The 21,806-nt window shown below is 39.6% G+C and overlaps 1 non-coding gene and 1 pseudogene across 1 annotated transcript; both read right to left on the bottom strand.

Moving 5' to 3' along the window:
• Positions 1–21,806, bottom strand: part of LOC107615740 (calmodulin-binding transcription activator 1-like) — a 90,640-nt pseudogene that overhangs the window by 27,745 nt on the left and 41,089 nt on the right.
• LOC148546028 (small nucleolar RNA R71) lies at positions 6,921–7,027 on the bottom strand. Its single transcript, XR_015901549.1, has one exon. It is a non-coding gene; the product is annotated as a small nucleolar RNA R71 (small nucleolar RNA).

Below are 21,806 nucleotides of genomic sequence, written 5' to 3'. Positions count from 1 at the left end.
CTCGGTGATCACGGAAAAACACACCAAACTTAGAGGTTTTCTTATCCTCAAGCAAAAGAAAGGAAAGGAGAGGAATAGGAGGAGAGTCAAATTCGAGTTGTGGAGGAGAGGGATGGCCGAACGTGTATTTAAAAGTGGAGGGGTGGGGTTTCAAAAATTTTGAAAAAGATATGATAGAAAGATATGATTGGTAAAAAAAATGAATCATGATATGAAAAAGATGAGATTTTAAAATTCAAAAGATATGAAAAAGATATAAAGAAGTTAAATCTGAAAATTTGTTGATGCATCTAAGAATTAAGAGAATATATGATGAGTTGGAAAAGATTTGAAAAGGAATTGAAAAGATAAATGAATTTTTGAAAAAGATTTGGAAATGATTTGAAAGAAAATTGAAAAGGGATTTAGAAGATTATTAAATTTTTGAAAATTGAGTGTGAGTGATGAAAATTTGTAACTTGTTTATGCAGAAAAGTATGAATTAAAACATGAAAGTTTGAAAAAAATTTGAAGTGGAAACAAAATCTCCTCTCCCTGCCTTTTTTGGCGTTAAACGCTCATATGTTGGCCATTGTGGGCGTTTAACGCCCAGCCAGGTACCCTGGCTGGCGTTAAATGCCAGAAATCTTTTATCACTGGGTGTTTTTCTAAATGTCCAAGATGCTGTAACTCTAGCGTTAAATGCCCAGAATGGTGCCCATTCTGGCGTTTAACGCCCAGGAAGGTATCTTTACTGGCGTTAAACGCCCAAAATACCTCTTACTGGCATTTTCAAACCAGTGAGCTCTTTTTTTCTTTGCTTTGTGCTCTGAATCCTTCTGTAACTCTGTAAACTTTTACATTTGGACAAATAACCTTAAAGATAATTGATATCAAACTCTTATAATTATTATTTAAATAATAAGAACCTTTGCTAATGACTGAGTTGCCTCCTAGCAAGCGCTTCTTTATTGTCTTTAGCTGGACCTTTACTGAGCTTTAGTCTAGTCTCACTTTTGAGCATTCTTGCTCAACATTGCTTTCAAGATAATGTTTGACTCTCTGTCCATTAACAATGAACTTTTTGTCAGAGTCAGCATCCTAAAGCTTTACATATCCATATGGTGACACACTTGTGATCACATATGGTCCCCTCCACCGGAATTTTAATTTCCCAGGGAATAATCTGAGCCTAGAGTTAAACAGCAGAACCTTCTGTCCTAGCTCAAAGACTCTGGATGACAGTTTCTTGTCATGCCACCTTTTTGCTTTCTCCTTGTAAATTTTTTCATTTTCGAAAGCATTGAGTTTGAATTCCTCTAGCTCATTCAACTAGAGCAATCTTTTCTCTCCAGCTAACTTGGCATCAAGGTTTAGAAATCTGGTTGCCCAGTAGGCCTTGTGTTCCAGTTCCACTGGCAGGTGGCAGGCTTTTCCATACACAAGCTGGTATGGAGAGGTCCCTATAGGAGTTTTGAATGCAGTTCTGTAAGCCCATAGAGCATCATCCAGACTCCTTGCCCAATCCTTTCTACGGGTACCTACAGTCCATTCAGGGATTTATTTTAGTTCTCTATTTGAGACTTTAGCCTGCCTATTTGTCTGTGGATGATATGGAGTTGCCACTTTGTAGTTAATTCTATATCGGATCAGAGCAGAGTCAAGCTGTTTATTGCAGAAATGAGTCCCTCCATCACTGATTAGTATTCTAGGGACACCAAATCTACTGAAGATATGCTTTTGGAGGAACTTTAGTACTGTCTTAGTATCATTAGTGGGTGTGGCAATTGCCTCTACCCATTTAGATACATAGTCTACTGCCACCAGAATGTAAGTGTTTAAGTATGATGGTGGGAAAGGCCCCATGAAGTCAATATCCCATACATCAAACAACTCAATCTCTAAGATCCCTTGCTGAGGCATGGCGTAACCATGAGGCAGATTACCAGCTCTCTGGCAACTATCACAGTTACGTACAAACTCTCGGAAGTCTCTATAGAGGGTAGGCCAGTAGAAGCCACATTGGAGAACTTTTGTGACTGTTCGCTCACCTCCGAAATGTCCTCCATATTATGATCCATGGCAATGCCATAGGATCTTCTGTGCCTTTTCTCTAGGCACGCATCTGCGGATCATTCCGTCTGCACATTTCTTAAAGAGATATGGTTCATCTCACAAGTAGTACTTTGCATCAGAAATTAATTTTTTTGTTTGCTGTCTACTATACTTTCTGGGTATGAATCTCATAGCCTTATAGTTTGTAATGTTTGCAAACCATGGTATTTCCTGAATAGCAAAGAGTTTCTCATCTGGAAAGGTTTCAGAGATCTCAGTTAGGGGAAGAGACGGCCCTGCTACTGGTTCTATCCGGGACAGGTGATCAGCTACTTGGTTCTCTGTCCCTTTTCTGTCTCTTATTTCTATATCAAACTCTTGCAGAAGCAACACCCATCTTATGAGCCTGGGTTTTGAATCCTGCTTTGTGAGTAGATATTTGAGAGTAGCATGGTCAGTGTACACAATCACTTTTGATCCTACTAAATAGGATCTAAACTTGTCAATGGCATAAATCACTGCAAGCAGCTCTTTTTCTGTGGTTGTGTAATTCTTCTGTGCATCATTTAGAACACGGCTGACATAGTAAATGACGTGCAGAAGCTTGTTATGCCTTTGTCCGAATATTGCACCAATAGTATGGTCACTGGCATCACACATTAATTCGAATGGTAATGTCCAGTCTGGTGCAGAAATGACAGGTGCTGTGACCAACTTAGCCTTCAGAGTCTCAAAGGCCTGCAAGCACTCTGTGTTAAAGACAAATGGTGTATCAGCAGCTAGCAGATTACTCAGAGGTTTTGCGATTCTTGAAAAATCCTTTATAAACCTCCTTTAGAATCCTGCATGTCCCAGAAAGCTTCTGATTACCTTAACATTGGTGGGTGGTGGTAATTTTTCAATTACCTCTACCTTAGCTTGATCCACCTCTATTCCTTTGTTCGAAATTTTATGCCCAAGGACAATTCCTTCAGTCACCATAAAGTGACATTTTCCCAGTTTAAAACCAGGTTAGTCTCTTGGCACCTTTTCAGAACAAGTGCTAGATGATCAAGACAGAAGCTGAATGAGTCTCCAAATACTGAGAAGTCATCTATGAAGACTTTCAGAAATTTTTCCACCATATCAGAGAAAATAGAGAGCATGCATCTCTGAAAGGTTGCAGGTGCATTGCACAGACCAAAAGGCATCCTTTTGTAGGCAAATACTCTAGATGGACATGTAAATGCTGTTTTCTCTTGATCCTGAGGATCTACTGCAATTTGGTTATAACCTGAATAGTCATCCAAAAAGCAGTAATAGTCATGACCTGCTAGTCTTTCTAGCATCTGGTCTATGAATGGTAAAGGAAAATGATCCTTTCTGGTGGCTGTATTGAGCCTTCTGTAGTCAATACACATACGCCACCCTGTAACTATTCTTATAGGAACCAGTTCATTTTTTTCATTATGAATCACTGTCATACCTCCCTTCTTTGGGACGACTTGGATAGGGCTCACCCAGGGGCTATCAGAAATAGGATAAATAATCCAAGCCTCTAGTAATTTAGTAACCTCTTTCTGCACCACTTTCTTCATAGCTGGATTTAACCGCCTCTGTGGTTGAACCACTGGCTTAGCATCATCCTCTAATAGGATCTTGTGCATGCATCTAGTGGGTGATGCCAGGGCATTTTGGCGAGTTTCACTGACCTTTTCTTTACTATTTTTAGGGTAGTTTCATGCATTTTCTTAGGAAATAAGTTAGTTTTGGGTAGATATTCACTTACATCTTGATTCGAGCATACATTGTGCACCTTACATGATTTCATGAGGATTTTGCATGAATTTAATGACAAATTGGATGTTGCATTTCCCATGACTTGGATTAGAACTTTGATGCACTTTATTGCTTGATTTCAGGACAAAGGAAGCAAAGAAGAACCACATTAGTGGCTACGTTAGTTACACTAATGTTAACACTAACGTGGAATGGGAGTAACTTGCAAAGTTAATGAGAAAAATAATTGCCAATAACGCTCTCGAAGCCATCATTGCCCACGTTAAGAGTCACGTTAACTAAGTTAACGTGAACTCTAACGTGGAAGAAATGAAATGAAGCCAATGTTAGTGACACTTAACATTATCACTAACGTTGGACCAAGCTCATAAGTGGCCACGTTAGTTGCCACGTTAACTTGGTTAACGTGGCCTCTAATGTTAAGAAGTAAAGGGGAAGCCAACGTTAGTGACATTCAACTTTATCACTAACGTTGGCCAAGTCACAATAAGCCACGTTAACTCCCACGTTAACCTAGTTAACGTGGAAGCTAACGTGAAGAAACAAGGTGGTCGACAACGTTACTGACACCAAACATTGTCACTAACGTTGGAAGGAACCCACACAAGTCCCAATAAGCCACGTTAACTCCCACGTTAACTTAGTTAACGTGGAATTTAACGTGAAGAAGGGAGGTGATAGCCAACATTAGTGACACCCAACATTGTCACTAACGTTGGAATGAGCCCACATGGCCACGTTAGAAGCCACGTTAACCTAGTTAACGTGGACTCTAACGTGAGAAATATGGGCACATTGGAACGTTAGTGACAATGGTAAGTGTCATTAACGTTCTCGAAGGTTGGCAAGCCTACGTTAAAAGAGCCACGTTAACTAAGTTAACGTGGACTCTAACGTAGGGAAGGGGGAGACTTCTCAACGTTATTGGGAAAGGCAAGTCCCAATAACGTGTGCGAAGGACAAAGAGGCAACGTTAGTGGCAACGTTTGTGCCACTAACATTGAAGTTAACGTGGCTCTTACTTGGGTGAGGAAGGTTAGTGAAAAAGGTGATTGTCACTAACGTTCTCGAACCCATCTTTTCACTGAACGTTAACACCACTAACGTCCTGAGCTAAAGTCTCTGCCCACTTCACACTTTCTCTTTGCAAGTAAAGCCAAGCCCAATGAAGAAGGGAACTGCTTCAAACTCAAGATCCAAAGGCCCATACCCAAGACTTGAAGAGCCAACTAGAAGAACAGAAGAGTAGTATATATAGGAGTAGCTTTGAATTAAATAGAGAGTTGGAAATTATAGGGAGTCTCTTGGCATAGAACTACTCTCTGTATTTTACTTTCTCTGCACTTCTAGTTTCATCATGTATTCTCCATCTTTGTTTTCATTTTCCAGAGCTATGAACAACTAAACCCTTTCATTGGGTTAGGGAGCTCTGTTGTAATTTGATGGATCAATACTAGTTTTCATTATTCTTCTTCTATCTTTTCTCTTGATTTTACTTGAAAGCTTTCGATCTTTATCCAATTGGGTAGTTATCTTGGAAAAGAAGCTATTCATACTTGGATCTCTTCTGAACCTTGAAAGAGGAATGAAGAGATCATGCTAGAAATGCTTTCTCATGCTGGACCAAATTGGGTTTGGATGGATATGTGACTATATTCCTCTCAACACTTGATTTGGGAAATGCATGTGGTATAATCAGTGACCATACTTCATCTCTTCTCATGAGCAATTGACCACGGAATTGGCTATTGATCAAGATCTGAGAGATTGAATTACAAGAAATTGTAATTCGATCACTTAAGATTGCCAAGGAGATCAATGAGTGCATTGATTGAGGAAGAGATGAAAATGAAATTGATCCGGAGAATGCAACATCTCCTGAGCCCAATGAACTCTCCATTTTTGATCTTACCCATTGTCTTTAATTTCTGTCATTTACTTTTATGAGCAATTTCCCCCATTCCCATTTAAGATTCTGTAATTTACTTTCCTTCATCTACATTCAGCTCTTTATTTTTAGCAATTACTTTTCTGTTATTTACTTTTCCGCCATTTAATTTTCTGCAATTCTCAACTCAAATTCTAATTCACTCAACTAGAACATTCCTCTAATTTAAGTTCCTTGATCAATCAATCCCTGTGGGATTCGACCTCACTCTATTGTGAGTTTTTACTTGACGATAAATTCGGTACACTTGCCGAAGGAAATTTGTTATGAGACAAGTTTTCCGTGCATCAAGTTTATGGCGCCGTTGCCGGGGATTGATTGTGCATCAACAATGATTAAATTGGAAGATAACTAGATTGAGCATTTTTGTTTTGTTTGATTTAATTTTCTGTTTCAGTAATTTACTTTCTGTTTTAGTTAATTTCTTCCCTTTCCCCTACTTTTTCTTTGTTATTTACAATTTATTTCACTAACCCACTAACTGTTTGATATATTGCATCATTCACATTAACAGTAATTCTGACAGAAATACTTTCTGCATCTATTTTCCTTGCTTGTACTTGTTGGTTGTATGACTGGGAGAAGAAGCGGGGCTTCAACTTCCTTTGATTCTGAACCAGAGAGGACCTTCTTGAGATTAAGAAGGGAAGCAAGAGGAAAAAGAGTAGTTGGTGCTCAGGAAAAGGAGGAATACTTTGAACCAAACATGGAAGAAAACATGGAAAACCATCATGAAGAAGAGACTCACAACCATGGCGGAGGAGGTCGAGCAAATCATGCTGGGGATGATAGAAGAGTTTTAGGCTCTTACATCAATCCGAACCCAGAAAATTGTGGAAGTAGTATTCAAAAGCCAACCATCCATGCCAACAATTTTGAACTAAAATCACAGCTCATCACCCTTGTTCAGAACAACTGTTCGTTCGGAGGGAGTGTCCAAGAAGACCCCAATCAATATCTAACCACCTTCTTGAGAATATGTGACACAGTGAAGTCTAATGGTGTTCATCCTGACGCCTATAGACTACTCTTATTTCCATTCTCACTCAAGGATAAGGCAGCCAAGTGGCTGGAGTCTTTCCCGAAGGAGAGCTTGACAACTTGGGAAGATGTGGTGAACAAATTCTTAGCAAGATTCTACCCTCCTCAACGAATCAATAGGCTGAGAGCTGAGGTCCAAACTTTCAGGCAACAAGATGGTGAGACTCTTTATGAAGCATGGGAGAGGTTTAAGGACCTAACAAGGAGGTGCCCACCAGATATGTTCAATGAATGGGTGCAGCTGCACATTTTCTATGAAGGCCTGTCATATGAATCAAAGAAGGCAGTAGACCATTCATCCGGAGGATCTTTGAACAAGAAGAAGACCATTGAGGAAGCCATAGATGTCATTGAAACTGTAGCAGAGAATGACTACTTCTATGCTTCCGAAAGAGGGAACACTAGAGGAGTGATGGAGCTAAACAATGTAGATGCTCTGCTGGCCCAAAACAAGCTCATTACCCAACAGCTGGCTAACCTCACCAAGAAGATGGAGAGGAACTAAGTAGCAGCAATCTCCACTTCATCAACAACCCAAGAAGGAGTGAATGAAGAAGCAGAAGGTAGTCAGGAGCAAGCCAACTACATTGGGAATTCACCTAGGCAAAACCATGATCCATACTCCAAGACCTACAACCCTGGATGGAGGAATCACCCAAACTTTGGGTGGAGAAATCAACAAGACCAAAGCCTTGATCAAAGACGCCCAAATCCCAACAATGCAAGCCACCAACATTTCATATCTAGACCATATCAACACCCTAATAACAACACCTCTCCACATCCACATCAAAACCAAAATAACTTACCTCATCCTTCCACCTCTAATCACGATCTACAATCATTTGATGACAGACTCTCAAGGATTGAGAATATACTTGAAGGAATAGGCTAGGAGATTCAAGACAACAAGGTGTTCAAGGAGGAAGTGCGAGCCAGTTTCAAGAACCAGGGAGACACAATCAAGAGGTTGGAATCTCAAGTGGGGTATCTCTCTGAGCAAATTCCCAAACCCACAGATGGATTCCCAAGTGACACAGAGAAGAATCCGAGAGGTGAAACAAAGAAAGTAAGATGGGAAGATTGCAAGATGGTCACTATAAGTGATAAGGAGACTAAGGACAAGCCAAGCAAGATGTCAGAACAACCTGAAGATACCTCAGTAGAGAAGAAGGAAAAAGATCATCAAGAACCAGAAATCTCACAACAGGAGCTGCTGAGACTCTATACACCTTTTCCCCAACTGCTCAATGGTGCTGTGGAGAAGAGAATATACTCAAGGTTTCTAGATTTGTTTGCATATCTGCATGTCAACATATCATTCATCAAGACTATTCAACAAATGCCTGCATACATCAAGTATATGAAGGAGCTGCTTCCCAGGAAAAGCTCACTCAAGGGAGGCCAAACTATAGTGATGAACAAGGAGTGCAGTGCCCTCATTCAACCACAGTTGCCTACGAAAAGAAAAGATCCAGGGAGTTTTCATGTCCCCTGTGCCATAGGAGAAACAATGTTTGATAAAGCACTCTGCGATTTGGGAGCAAGCATCAACTTAATGCCCTTATCCCTAGTGAAGAGGCTGAAGATCAATGAGATAATGCCCACAGATGTAGTCATAAGGCTGGCAGACAAAACTAAAAAACAAGCAATAGGAGTGGTGGAAAATGTATTGGTAAAGGTTGGGAAGTACTTTCTTTCCACAGACGTTATCATCTTGAACATGGAAGAGAGTCACACTCACCCAATCATATTGGGAAGACCATTCCTAGCTACAGCCAGAGCACTCATAGATGTGGAGCGAGGGGAGCTAATATTGAGGATCCATGATGAGCGACTCAGCTTTAATGTCTTCAAACTCTCACAAGAATCAGACCAAGAGAACAAAGAACCAAGCAAAGATCATAATGAGATGCTGACAGAGGAAGCAAGCACTGAAGCACAACCAGCCCATCTGGGAAAGCCCTTTGTTGATAAACAAGGAAATAAGCAGTTGTCACAACTCAAGGAAAAGCTGGAGGAACCTAAACCACCAGAGACATGTGAAGACAACAACAAAATTCCCTTAGAAGAAGAAGTCACCAAGAGCAAGGCAACATCAAAAGGGACAAAGAAGAAGGTACCAAGGGGGTGGAGGAACAAGAAGATCCCTACGGAAGACTTCTCTCCAGGGGATAAAGTGATCTCAACTTACTTCCCAGATATCCCCCCTAATCTCCCCACTGTACCATCTCAGTTACCTAAGGTCTTCACTATCAACAGAGTTCTCTCCTTGGAACATGTAGAGATCATTGATACAACCAATGGATATAAGTCCAAGGCAAGAGGGGAGGACTTGAAGCATTATCAACCTCCCTGATGAAGGAGAAACGTCAAGCTAGTGACGCTAAAGAAGTGCTTCATGGGAGGCAGCCCATGTTTTATATGCTTTTAATAGTGAATAATTCAATATTCATGAATTCCAACCCAAACTCGACAAACACTTGGTGAAATCCTTGTTATGCAGTATATAGTGAAGAACAAGTTTGGTGTTCAAAGCATGCCAAGAAAGCATGAATGCAACTGAGAGTATGCTAGTCTTGGAGTTTTGAACAGAATTTTTCATTACAGTGCTACAAACTAAGTTTGGTGTCACCCCATGGTGCCACCAATGTGCATATAAGGATACACAGTTAGTTAGTTAATTGGAGTTCATGAATAAACAAAATCTTTTCTTCTCTTTATTATTCTAGCCATAAAGTTTAACTTGTTTTTTTTTTTTACTTTTCTTATTTGATCTTTATAGGGAAAAGGAGAGGAGCATTGAAGGAGATTGATTGGACAATTAAAGGAGAAAGGTTCGGCCACTTCATGAAGAGAAACTACACACTTGTCTCAAGAAGGAATGCATTGGAAAATATTGCCATGCAACATTGAAGAAAGGAGACTCTTGAAGATCGAACCAATAACCCTTATAAAGTGATGATCCTTGTCCTTTCTCCATGCACAACCCTAACCGTCCATCAAGCAACCATTCCATCAATCCACACCCTCCATTCACTCACAATCTCCATATATAAGTGAGTCCTAGTGCATACGTACCCCTCACACTCAAATTCCCATTCTTCACACCTCTCCATTTCGGATTCCCTTTCACTCCCTTCATTGCATTCAACCCTAAACAACCAAAAGTCTCCACACCATTGCCAACTTCACACATTAACCCTCATTCATGGCATCTTCGAGCTCTAAAAGAAGGAAGAGAAAGGAACCTATGGAGCAACACCCGTATGATGAAAAGAGATTTAGAAGCTTGCACCATGCATTGCAATACGGGTGGATGGTGGATAAGGAGATCATTTATGAGCTGGGATTTCAAGTTAGGAAAACTGAGTATCCCGAAATCACAAAGAAGGTAGAAAAGAGAAGATGGGAGCTCCTCACTGATCCGGTCATTAAGGTGAATGCAAATCTTATAAGAGAGTTTTATGCAAATGCGGTCCGATATGATAAGGCAGATGAGTCATATACAAGCTTTGTGAGAGGAAAGATTGTGGATTTTGGTCCCATGAGTGTCATGAGGGCATTAAAGCTGCGGTCCATACCATTTGAAGAAGAGAGTTACCATTCAAGAATGGACAACAACCCTAATCATGACCAGATTGTGCAAGACATTTGTGTACCAGGAGCTGACTGGGAAAGATATGCAGATAGGAGACCAAGGTTCATCAAGAGACCAGATCTCACCCCGGAAGTAAAAGGGTGGTTCGAAATTGTAAGGAGGTCCATCCTCCCAGCAGCGAATAACTCGAAGGTGAATCTCAAGAGAGCCACACTGGTACACTGTATACTCAAAGGAGGAGAGATCAAGGTTCATGAACTCATAGCAGAAGGCATTAGAAAAATGGCAGAGAAAAGCAACTCAAGAGGAACGTTAGGTTACCCCAGCACTATTTACCGACTATGCAGGAAAGCTGGGGTGGTGTTTGAAGATGAGGACCCCGTGTGGATAAAAGAGGGCATTCCAATAACCGTTCGACGAATGCATGCTACCGCATCCCCCTGCCTCAAAGGAAGCAAAGGAAGAGGCCAGCCCCTCAAGTAGTAGAAGGACAAGTCTTAGAGGAGCAAGCACCAGCCACCTTGGATAGGCACGAATTGCAGGAAGCCATTGATGGGCTATCTCGATAATATTTGGAAAGCCAAGGAGCACAGAGAGAGCTTCAACTACAGATGATGGGGCAGCAAGAGGAGTCACTCTCAAGATGGATGACTCAATAAGGGGAGTGGCAAAAGCAAATGATGGATCAGCAACTGAGTCAAGGACAACAATGGAGTGAAACATTCCACAGGATGGAACAAAGACAAAATGAGCAACAAGAATCCATCCAGAGGCTAATCAACATCCAAGCACATTAAGGTGCACATATACATGAGATGCATTGAAGACAAATAGAACAGGCAGAACTATTGGATGAGCAAAGGGCATTCGCAGAAGGAGTTTACCTAAGCGAGACTGGGCATCATATAAATACTCAAGCCAGGCTCGATTACTTGGTAGGACAGCTGCCTATATTGCATCCAGGAATCACAAGGTATGAAGAAATGAGGGATGAATTAGCACGAGAAGATAGGCAAAAAGTGGAAGAGAGTCATGAATCAGTGAGGAAGGCACTTGAGGATTGGAAGCAAGCAAGATTGGCACGGATGCGAGGGAATGCAAGAGGACACAAAGAAGACAAACAAGGAGGAAAGCATGGGCATCCACAAGAGTAAAAGATGGTGGAGTTCCTTCTTTGGTCCATCTTTCTCTATGCTTTAAATAAGGAAGATCTTGTATGAAATAGAACATGCTTCCATAATAGTTTGAACCTTTTAAATTCTGTCTTTTAAACTTTTTTTTTGAATAGGTCTATGTTTGCTAGTCTCTATGTCACTGCATCATCTCTTTACTTACTTGTATGCTTGTCCCTTTGAATCAAATGAAAAAGAGAATGAGTGTTTCAAAAGACCAGAGAGGAGTTCATACTATGGAGTAAGTTCATGAGTTTATGGTATAGTCATAAGTTAGCTAAGTTAGTTCAACCACAAGGTGGAAAGACAACTATCTGTCATGAATATTATGCTTTGAACACACCCCACGAGACTAGCTAAATAAGAAGATCCTAATAAGAAAAAGGGAAAAGAACAATAAAGGTTGAAAAATAAAAGAAAAAGAGTAAGCAATAAGGCTAGGCACCAATGGTTTTAATCTTGAGGCATGTGTCTGTGGTGCTCCTGTATGAGGGATCTACTTGGATGAATAAGCTCTTAGGGGTGCCTTATCACTTGGTAACTTGGGTTAACTAACTCGGGATTATCAGCTGAAAGTCCACTATCAAGAGTAACCCTCACTACAGAGCATTTAGTAACCCAAAGAGGTGCTGGACACCAAGGTCTCAAGAAAAGAAAATAAATAAACTATATGCCTGTGGTGTGTATGTATGGGGGAGAGACTTAAGCAAGTAAGTCCTTAGGGGTGCTTCAACACTTAGCACCTTGAACCAACTGGTTCGGGAGTGTTGGCTGAAAGCTTATTTTAAAGAGTTGCCCCCTTACAGAGCACTTAGCCTAAGAACAAAAATAAGCCCTGAAATAACAATAAAAGGATCAATGAATAAAAGTCTCATGGGATGCAATCACAGTGAATATTCTAGGACATGATAAAGGTCTGAAAGCCAGGAATGAACCTAAGTTGCTATGCATGAAACCACCATAAAACCAGGGACATGACTTCCACAAGAATGATTCATTTCTCTTGGCATTCCATTCATCATTCTCTTGTTCCAATACTTGCTTAGGGACAAGTAAGCTTTAAGTTTGGTGTTGTGATGCCAGGGCATTTTGGCCAGTTTCACTGACCTTTACTTTACTATTTTTAGGGTAGTTTCATGCATTTCCTTAGGAAATAAGTTAGTTTTGGGTAGATATTCACTTACATCTTGATTCGAGCATACATTGTGCACCTTACATGATTTCATGAGGATTTTGCATGAATTTAATGACAAATTGGATGTTGCATTTCCCATGACTTGGATTAGAACTTTGATGCACTTTATTGCTTGATTTCAGGACAAAGGAAGCAAAGAAGAACCACATTAGTGGCTACGTTAGTTACACTAACGTTAACACTAACGTGGAATGGGAGTAACTTGCAAAGTTAATGAGAAATGTAATTGCCAATAACGCTCTCGAAGCCATCATTGCCCACGTTAAGAGTCACGTTAACTAAGTTAACGTGAACTCTAACGTGGAAGAAAGGAAATAGAGCCAACGTTAGTGACACTTAACATTATCACTAATGTTGGACCAAGCTCATAAGTGGCCACGTTAGTTGCCATGTTAACTTAGTTAACGTGACCTCTAACATTAAGAAGTAAAGGGGAAGCCAACGTTAGTGACATTCAACTTTATCACTAACGTTGGCTAAGTCACAATAAGCCACGTTAACTCCCACGTTAACCTAGTTAACGTGGAAGCTAACGTGAAGAAACAAGGTGGTCGACAATGTTAGTGACACCAAACATTGTCACTAACGTTGGAAGGAACCCACACAAGCCCCAATAAGCCACGTTAACTCCCACGTTAACTTAGTTAACGTGGAAGTTAACGTGAAGAAGGGAGGTGATAGCCAACGTTAGTGACACCCAACATTGTCACTAACGTTGGAATGAGCCCACATGGCCACGTTAACCTAGTTAACGTGGACTCTAACGTGAGAAATAGGGGCACATTAGAACGTTAGTGACAATGGTAAGTGTCACTAACGTTCTCGAAGGTTGGCAAGCCTACTTTTAAAGATCCACGTTAACTAAGTTAACGTGGACTCTAACGTAGGGAAGGGGGAGACTTCTCAACGTTATTGGGAAAGGCAAGTCCCAATAACGTGTGCGAAGGACAAAGAGGCAACGTTAGTGGCAACGTTTGTGCCACTAACATTGAAGTTAACGTGGCTCTTACTTGGGTGAGGAACGTTAGTGAAAAAGGTGATTGTCACTAACGTTCTCGAACCCATATTTTCACTGAACGTTAACACCACTAACGTCCTGAGCTAAAGTCTCTGCCCACTTCACACTTTCTCTCTGCAAGTAAAGTCAAGCACAATGAAGAAGAGAACTGCTTCAAACTCAAGATCCAAAGGCCCATACCCAAGACTTGAAGAGCCAACTAGAAGAACAGAAGAGTAGTATATATAGGAGTAGCTTTGAATTAAATAGAGAGTTGGAAATTATAGGGAGTCTCTTGGCATAGAACTACTCTCTGTATTTTACTTTTTCTGCACTTCTAGTTTTATCATGTATTCTCCATCTTTGTTTTCATTTTCCAGAGCTATGAACAACTAAACCCCTTTCATTGGGTTAGGGAGCTCTGTTGTAATTTGATGGATCAATACTAGTTTTCATTATTCTTCTTCTATCTTTTCTCTTGATTTTACTTGAAAGCTTTCGATCTTCATCCAATTGGGTAGTTATCTTGGAAAAGAAGCTATTCATACTTGGATCTCTTCTGAACCTTGAAAGAGAAATGAAGAGATCATGCTAGAAATGCTTTCTCTTGCTGGACCAAATTGGGTTTGGATGGATATGTGACTATAATCCTCTCAACACTTGATTTGGGAAATGCATGTGGTATAATCAGTGACCATACTTCATCTCTTCTCATGAGCAATTGACCAAGAAATTGGCTATTGATCAAGATTTGAGAGATTGAATTACAAGAAATTGTAATTCGATCACTTAAGATTGCCAAGGAGATCAATGAGTGCATTGATTAAGGAAGAGATGAAAATGAAATTGATCCAGAGAATGCAACATCTGCTGAGCCCAATGAACTCCCCATTTCTGATCTTACCCATTGTCTTTAATTTCTGTCATTTACTTTTATGAGCAATTTTCCCCATTCCCATTTAAGATTCTGTAATTTACTTTCCGTCATCTACATTCAGCTCTTTATTTCTAGCAATTACTTTTCTGTTATTTACTTTCTCGCCATTTAATTTTCTGTAATTCTCAACTCAAATTCTGATTCGCTCAACTAGAACATTCCTCTAATTAAAGTTGCTTGATCAATCAATCCCTGTGGGATTCGACCTCACTCTATTGTGAGTTTTTACTTGACGACAAATTCGGTACACTTGTCGAAGGAAATTTGTTATGAGACAAGTTTTCTGTGCATCAGTGGGGCTAATGCCCTTAAGGTCACTTATGGACCACCCAAGAGCTGTCTTGTGTGTCCTTAGCACCTGAAGTAGTGATTTCTCTTCCTGTGGCTTTAAGGCAGAGCTTATGATCACAGGAAAAGTGTCATCTTCTCCTAGAAACGCATATTTCAGGGATGGTGGTAGTGGTTTGAGCTCAGATTTAGGAGGCCTCTCCTCTTCCTGAGGAGTTTTCAGAGGTTCTTCCATTTTCTCTGGTTCCTCCAGATCAGGCTGAACATCTTTAAAGATGTCCTCTAGCTCTGATTCGAGACTTTCAGTCATATTGATCTCTTCCACCAAGGAGTCAATAATATCAACGCTCATGCAGTCAATTGCTGTGTCTGGATGCTGCATAGCTTTGACAGCATTTAACTTGAACTCATCCTCATTGACTCTCAGGGTCACTTCCCCTTTTTGGACATCAATGAGAGTTCGTCCAGTTGCTAGGAAGGGTCTTCCTAGAATAAGATTTGCACTCTTGTGCTTCTCCATTTCCAGCACAACAAAGTCAGTGGGGAAGTCAAATGGCCCAACCTTGACAATCATGTCCTCAATTATGCCTGATGGATATTTAATGGAGCCATCAGCAAGTTGGAGACATATTCGTGTTGGTTTGACTTCTTCAGTCAAGCCAAGCTTTCTGATAGTGGATGCAGGTATTAGGTTGATACTTACCCCAAGATCACATAGAGCTGTCTTGGTACAAGTACCCTCTAATGTGCATGGTATCATAAAGCTTCCGAGATCTTTAAGCTTCTCTGGTAAGGATTTCAGAATGACTGCACTGCATTCTTCAGTGAGAAAAACTTTTTCAGTTTCTCTCCAATCCTTCTTATGACTTAAGATCTCTTTCATGAACTTAGCATAAGAGGGTATTTGCTCAAGTGCCTCTGCAAACGGGATCTTTATTTCAAGAGTCCTAAGATAGTCTGCAAAGCGGGCAAATTGTTTATCATGTTCCGCTTGGCGGAGTTTCTGAGGATAAGGCATCTTGGCTTTGTATTCCTCAACCTTGGTTGCTGCAGGTTTATTTCCTATAGAAGTGGTTGGAGAAGCCTGCTTAAGGGGGTTGTTATCAGCACTTGTAGGTGTCTGATCCCCTATTGGCATTTGAACGCCAGGATTGGGTGCTTTTTGGGCATTTAACGCCAGATTGCCACCCTTTTCTGGCATTTTAACGCTAGATTTGGCTACCCATTGGGCGTTTAACGCCACTTTCTTACGTTTTTCTGGCGTTTGAACGCCAGAATCATTCTTCTCTGGGCTCTTACTGTCCTCAGAAGGATTTTAGACAGTGGGTTGGTCATCCTCTATCAGTTGTTCCTTTCTTGGCTTTCTGCTGCTTTAAGTTGAGACATTCAATGTCTTCCCACTCCTTAATTGAACAGCTTGGCATTCTTCTGTTATCTATTTAGATAGCTGCTGTCTTGTCTGATCCAATTGTGCTTCCATATTTTGGTTGACATTTTTAGTGTCTTGGAGCATCTCCTTGAATTCTGCAAATTGTTTTGTTATAATGAGCAATTGCTGATTGAGTTCAGCAACTTGTTCTTGAGGACTAAGTTCAGTGGATACTACTTTAGCCTCTTCTTTCAGGGAAGACTCACTGCTTAAGTACAGATGCTGATTTCTAGCAACTGTATCAATGAGCTCTTGAGCCTCTTCAATTATCTTTCTCATGTGTATAGATCCACCAGCTGAGTGATCTAGAGATATTTGAGCTTTTTCTGCAAGCCCATAGTAAAAGATGTCTAACTGCACCCACTCTGAAAACATTTCAGAGGGGCATTTCCTTAGCATCCCCCTGTACCTCTCCCAGGCATTGTAAAGAGATTCATTATCCTCTTGTTTAAAGCCTTGGATGTCCAGCCTTAGCTGTGTCATCCTTTTTGGAGGGAAATATTGATTTAGGAATTTGTTTGACAACTGTCTCCATGTTCTTATACTTGCTATGAGTTGTTTATTTAACCACCTCTTAGCTTGATCTTTTACAGCAAATGGAAATAGTAATAATCTGTAGACATCCTGATCTACTTCTTTATCACGTACTGTGTCAGCAATTTGTAAGAACTATGCTAGAAACTCAGTAGGTTCTTCCTGTGGAAGACCAGAATACTGGCAATTTTGCTGCACCATGATAATGAGCTGAGGATTTAGCTCAAAACTGCTTAATTTGATGGGAGGTATACAGATGCTACTCCCATATGCATCCGTAATGGGGTTAGCATATGACTCCAGAGTCCTTCTGGACTGTTCATTTCCACTTAGGTCCATGACGGGGAAAAGGAAATTGATGTGAATTGCAAATAAAATATATTTTTATTTTTATTTTATTTAATTAAAAACAACCCGAATAAATAAAAAAGAAATAAGATAAAATAAAATAATTAGAAATTAAAATATAAATTTCGAAAACTAAAATAATTACTTAATTAAGAAGATTTGAAAAACTTGGATATGATTTTTGAAAGGGATTTTGAATTTAGAGATTTCAAAACTAAGATAAGATAGAATAAAAATTTCTAAAATAAAAATATGAAATTTTAAATGAAATTTTTGAAAATTCAATTAAATAAATATGAAAGATATTTTTGAATTTAATGAGGAAAGAGAAAAACAATAAAATGACACCAAACTTAGAATTTTTAGATCAAAACAAAGAAAACAAACAGGAAAACTTTGAATATCAAGATGAACACTGAGAGCAACTTTTGAAAAATTTTTAAGAAAATAGAAACACAAAGGACACCAAACTTAAAATTTTTTATACTCTGAGCACTAATAATTCAGAAAAAAATGAAAGAGAAATAAACTTATGCAATTGACACCAAACTTAAAATATGAAACTAAACTCAAACAGAAAACTAAATTATGAAGTTATTGGTTTTGAAAATTTTTGAAAATAATTTAGAAAAATAAAATAAGGATTTTAAAATTTTAACCAAAAACAATAATAGAAGACTCTAAACCAAAAAGAAAAATTTTTCCTAATCTAAGAAACAAAATAAACTGTCAGTTGTCCAAAGTCGAACAATTCCCGACAACGGCGCCAAAAACTTGGTGCACGAAATCACAATCACACTTTTGTAATTCTGCACAACTGACCAGCAAGTGCACTGTGTCGTCCAAGTAATACCTTAAGTGAGTAAGGGTCGATCCCACGGAGATTGTCAGCTTGAAGCAAGTTATGGTTATCTTGTAACTCTTAGTCAGGATATCAATAATAATTCTCAGTTTTAATTGGAGTAAGTAAAAGAACATGGATTAAATAATACTTATTATGCAGTAATAGAGAACAGGTTGAGGTTTTGGAGATGCTCTGTCTTCTGAATCTCTGCTTTCCTATTGTCTTCTTTTTCACGCACGCAAGGCTCTTTCCATGGCAAGCTGTATGTTGGTGGATCACCGTTGTCAATGGCTACCATCCGTCCTCTCAGTGAAAATGGTCCAGCTACGGGTTTTGTAAGGCTAATCATCTGTCAGTTCTCACTAGTGTTGGAATAAGATCCATTGATCCTTTTTCACACTGTCCCTGCGCCCAACATTTGTGAGTTTGAAGTTCGTCACAGTCATCCCTTCCCGGATCCTACTCGGAATACCACAGACAAGGTTTAGAATTTTCAGATCTTAAGAATGCTGCCAATTGATTCTAGCTTATACCACGAAGACTCTGATCTCACATATTTGAATGCTCTGTTGTCAGGAGAGGCAATCAAACCCGTGAACCAGGAACCAAAGAGATACACACTCAATCTAAGGTAGAACGGAAGTGGTTGTCAGGCATGCATTCATAGGTTGAGAATGGTGATGAGTGTCACAGATCATCACATTCATCATGTTGAAGTGCGAGTGAATATCTTAGAAGAGAAACAAGCGTGATTGAATGGAAAACAATAGTAATTGCATTAATCCATCGAGACACAGCAGAGCACCTCACCCCCAACCATGGAGTTTAGAGACTCATGCCGTAGAATATACAAAATTCAGATGTAAAAATGTCATGAGGTACAAAATGAATCTCTAAAAGTGGTTTTTATAATAAACCAGTGACCTAGGTTTACAGAGAATGAGTAAGCTAAGATAGATAGTGCAGAAATCCACTTTCGGAACCCACTTGATGTGTGTTTGGACTGAGCATTGAAGCTTTCACGTGCATAGGCTATTCCTGGCATTAAACTTCAGCTTTTGTGCCAGTTTGGGCATTTAACTCCAACTTTTATGCCAGTTCTGGCGTTTAACGCCAGAAAAGGGTAGAAAGCTGGCGTTTAGATGCCAGTTTGCGTTATCAAAACTCGAACAAAGTATGGACTATTATATATTTCTGGAAATCCCAAGATGTCTACTTTCCAACGCAATTGAGAACGCGCGAATTGGGCTTTTGTAGCTCTAGAAAATCCATTTCGAGTGCAGGGAGGTCAGAATCCAACAGCATCTGCAGTCCTTTCTCAGCCTCTGAATCAGATTTTTGCTCAGGTCCCTCAATTTCAGCCAGAAAATATCTGAAATTACAGAAAAACACACAAACTCATAGTAAAGTCCAGAAATATGATTTTTGCATAAAAACTAATAAAAATATAATAAAAAGTAACTAAAACATACTAAAAACTACATGAAAATATCACCAAAAAGCGTATAAAATATCCGCTCATCAGGCACATACTGTTACACAGTCATGCCCTTCGGCCTAAAAAACACCGGAGCCTCCTACCAAAGGCTCGTCAACACGATATTCCAAAACCTGTCTGGGACCAAGCTGAAAGTCTACATAGATGACATGCTCGCCAAGGCCGAATTCGGCAAGCAACTCATCAGCGACCTTGAGCTTATAATGAACACCCTAAGGAGACACCGAATGCGCCTTAACCCGACAAAATGCGCCTTCGGAATGGAAGCAGGAAAGTTCTTCGGTTTCATGATCACGCAACGCGGGGTAGAGGCTAACCGCGAGAAATGCAGAGCCGTCCTCGAAATGGCAAGTCCAAAAAATCTCAAAGACATCCAGAAACTTACTGGCGGACTGATAAACCACTATTTTATGGTTTATCTTGTGCTAATTTGAGTGGTTTTTGTCAATTCTTTGCTCACTTATTCATATAATTTGCATGGTTTTACAATTCCTTCTTGATTTTGTGATGTAATTGAAAACATGTTTCCTAGGCCTTTAACTATTAATTTTAATTATCCTTTATTATCATTCGATGTCGTGATCTATGTGTTGAGTGTTTTCAGGCTTTATAGGGCAGGAATGGCTTAGAGGATGGAAAGGAAACATGCAAAAGTGGAAGGAACATGAAAAAGGAAGTTTTGAAAAGCTGGCAGCGACACGTACGCATGGGCGACGCGTATGCGTGCCTAGCGCAGAAGATAAGCGACGCGTACACGTGACTGACGCGTACACGTGACAAGGAACTTCGCCAAACGACGTGCATGTGTGACCTACGCGTACGCGTGACATGCGCCACGTGCAGAAAGTTGCAGAAAGCGCTGGGGGCAATTTCTGGGCTCCTTATGGCCCAGTTCCAAGCCCGAAAAATAGAGAATAAGAGCTGCAGAATGGGGGAATAGAAGAGACAACTCATACAGAATTCATTTACAATTTAGGTTTTAGGATTTCTCTTAGTTTTAGGTTTATTTCTTCTCAATTCCAGGTTCAATGTTCCTTTAATTTAGTTTCTCTTCTACTTTTATTTACTCTATCATTATAGTTTATTTATTTTCCCAATTTGGTTTATGAACTCCATGTTAGATTTGATTTCTTTATTTAATGCAATTTGAGGTATTTCATATTTATGACTTTAATTTAGCTTTTTACATTCTTTGCTTGAATTGATTAATTGGAGATGCTTGAATTATCAAACTCCTTTGTTGATTGTTAATTGAAAGTTGCTGGTTGATTTGGATCCCTCTAAGCTAGTCTTTCCTTAGGAGTTGACTAGGACTTGAGGAATCAAATTGATTAGTCCACTTAACTTTCCTTTATTTAGTAAGGGTTAACTAAGTGGGAGCAATGAACAATTCTCATCACAATTGATAAGGATAACTAGGATAGGACGTCCAGTTCTCATACCTTGCCAAGAGCTTTATTAGTTATTAATTTAATTCTTGCAATTTGCTTTTTCTTGTTCTCTTATTTACAAAAACCCAAAAAAATACTATCTCATAACCAATAATAACTACACCTCCCTGAAATTCCTTGAGAGACGACCCGATGTTTGAATACTTCGGTTATTAATTTTATTGGGTTTGCTTTAGTGACAACCAAAACTTTTGTACGAAAGGATTATTGTTAGTTTAGAAACAATACTTGCAACGAGAACTTATTTGTGAATTCTTTACTAGCAAAAATCCGTTCGTCAAAATGGCGCCGTTGCCGGGGAATTGCAAACGTGTGCCTTATTATTAGTTATTGTGAATAATTTTGCTTTTTTGTTTCTTTGTTAGTGTTTCTAGTTTTAGGAGTTTATTTTCATAAATTTTTATTAGTTTTTATTTCTCTGACTACTATGAATTCTCACCCTTTTGGCTATGAGTTTGGTTACAATCAAGTTGCAGGAAGAGGAGACTACAATGAAAACTTGTATCAAGGATGGGTGGTATGCGAAATTGTTACTCTGAAGTTGTAAAATTTGTTGTTCGTTCTCTCCCTGGCTATGGCGCCAATAACTGGTGCACAATACCATGATCCAAACATAACTTCACAACTTCGCACAACTAACCAGCAAGTGCACTGGGTCGTCCAAGTAATAAAACCTTACGTGAGTAAGGGTCGATCCCACGGAGATTGTC

This window comes from Arachis ipaensis, chromosome B9, assembly GCF_059453495.1.
Source record: "Arachis ipaensis isolate K30076 ecotype BB chromosome B9, ASM5945349v1, whole genome shotgun sequence".
NCBI classification, from domain to species: domain Eukaryota; kingdom Viridiplantae; phylum Streptophyta; class Magnoliopsida; order Fabales; family Fabaceae; genus Arachis; species Arachis ipaensis.
This window is presented reverse-complemented; position numbering and strand designations above follow the sequence as displayed.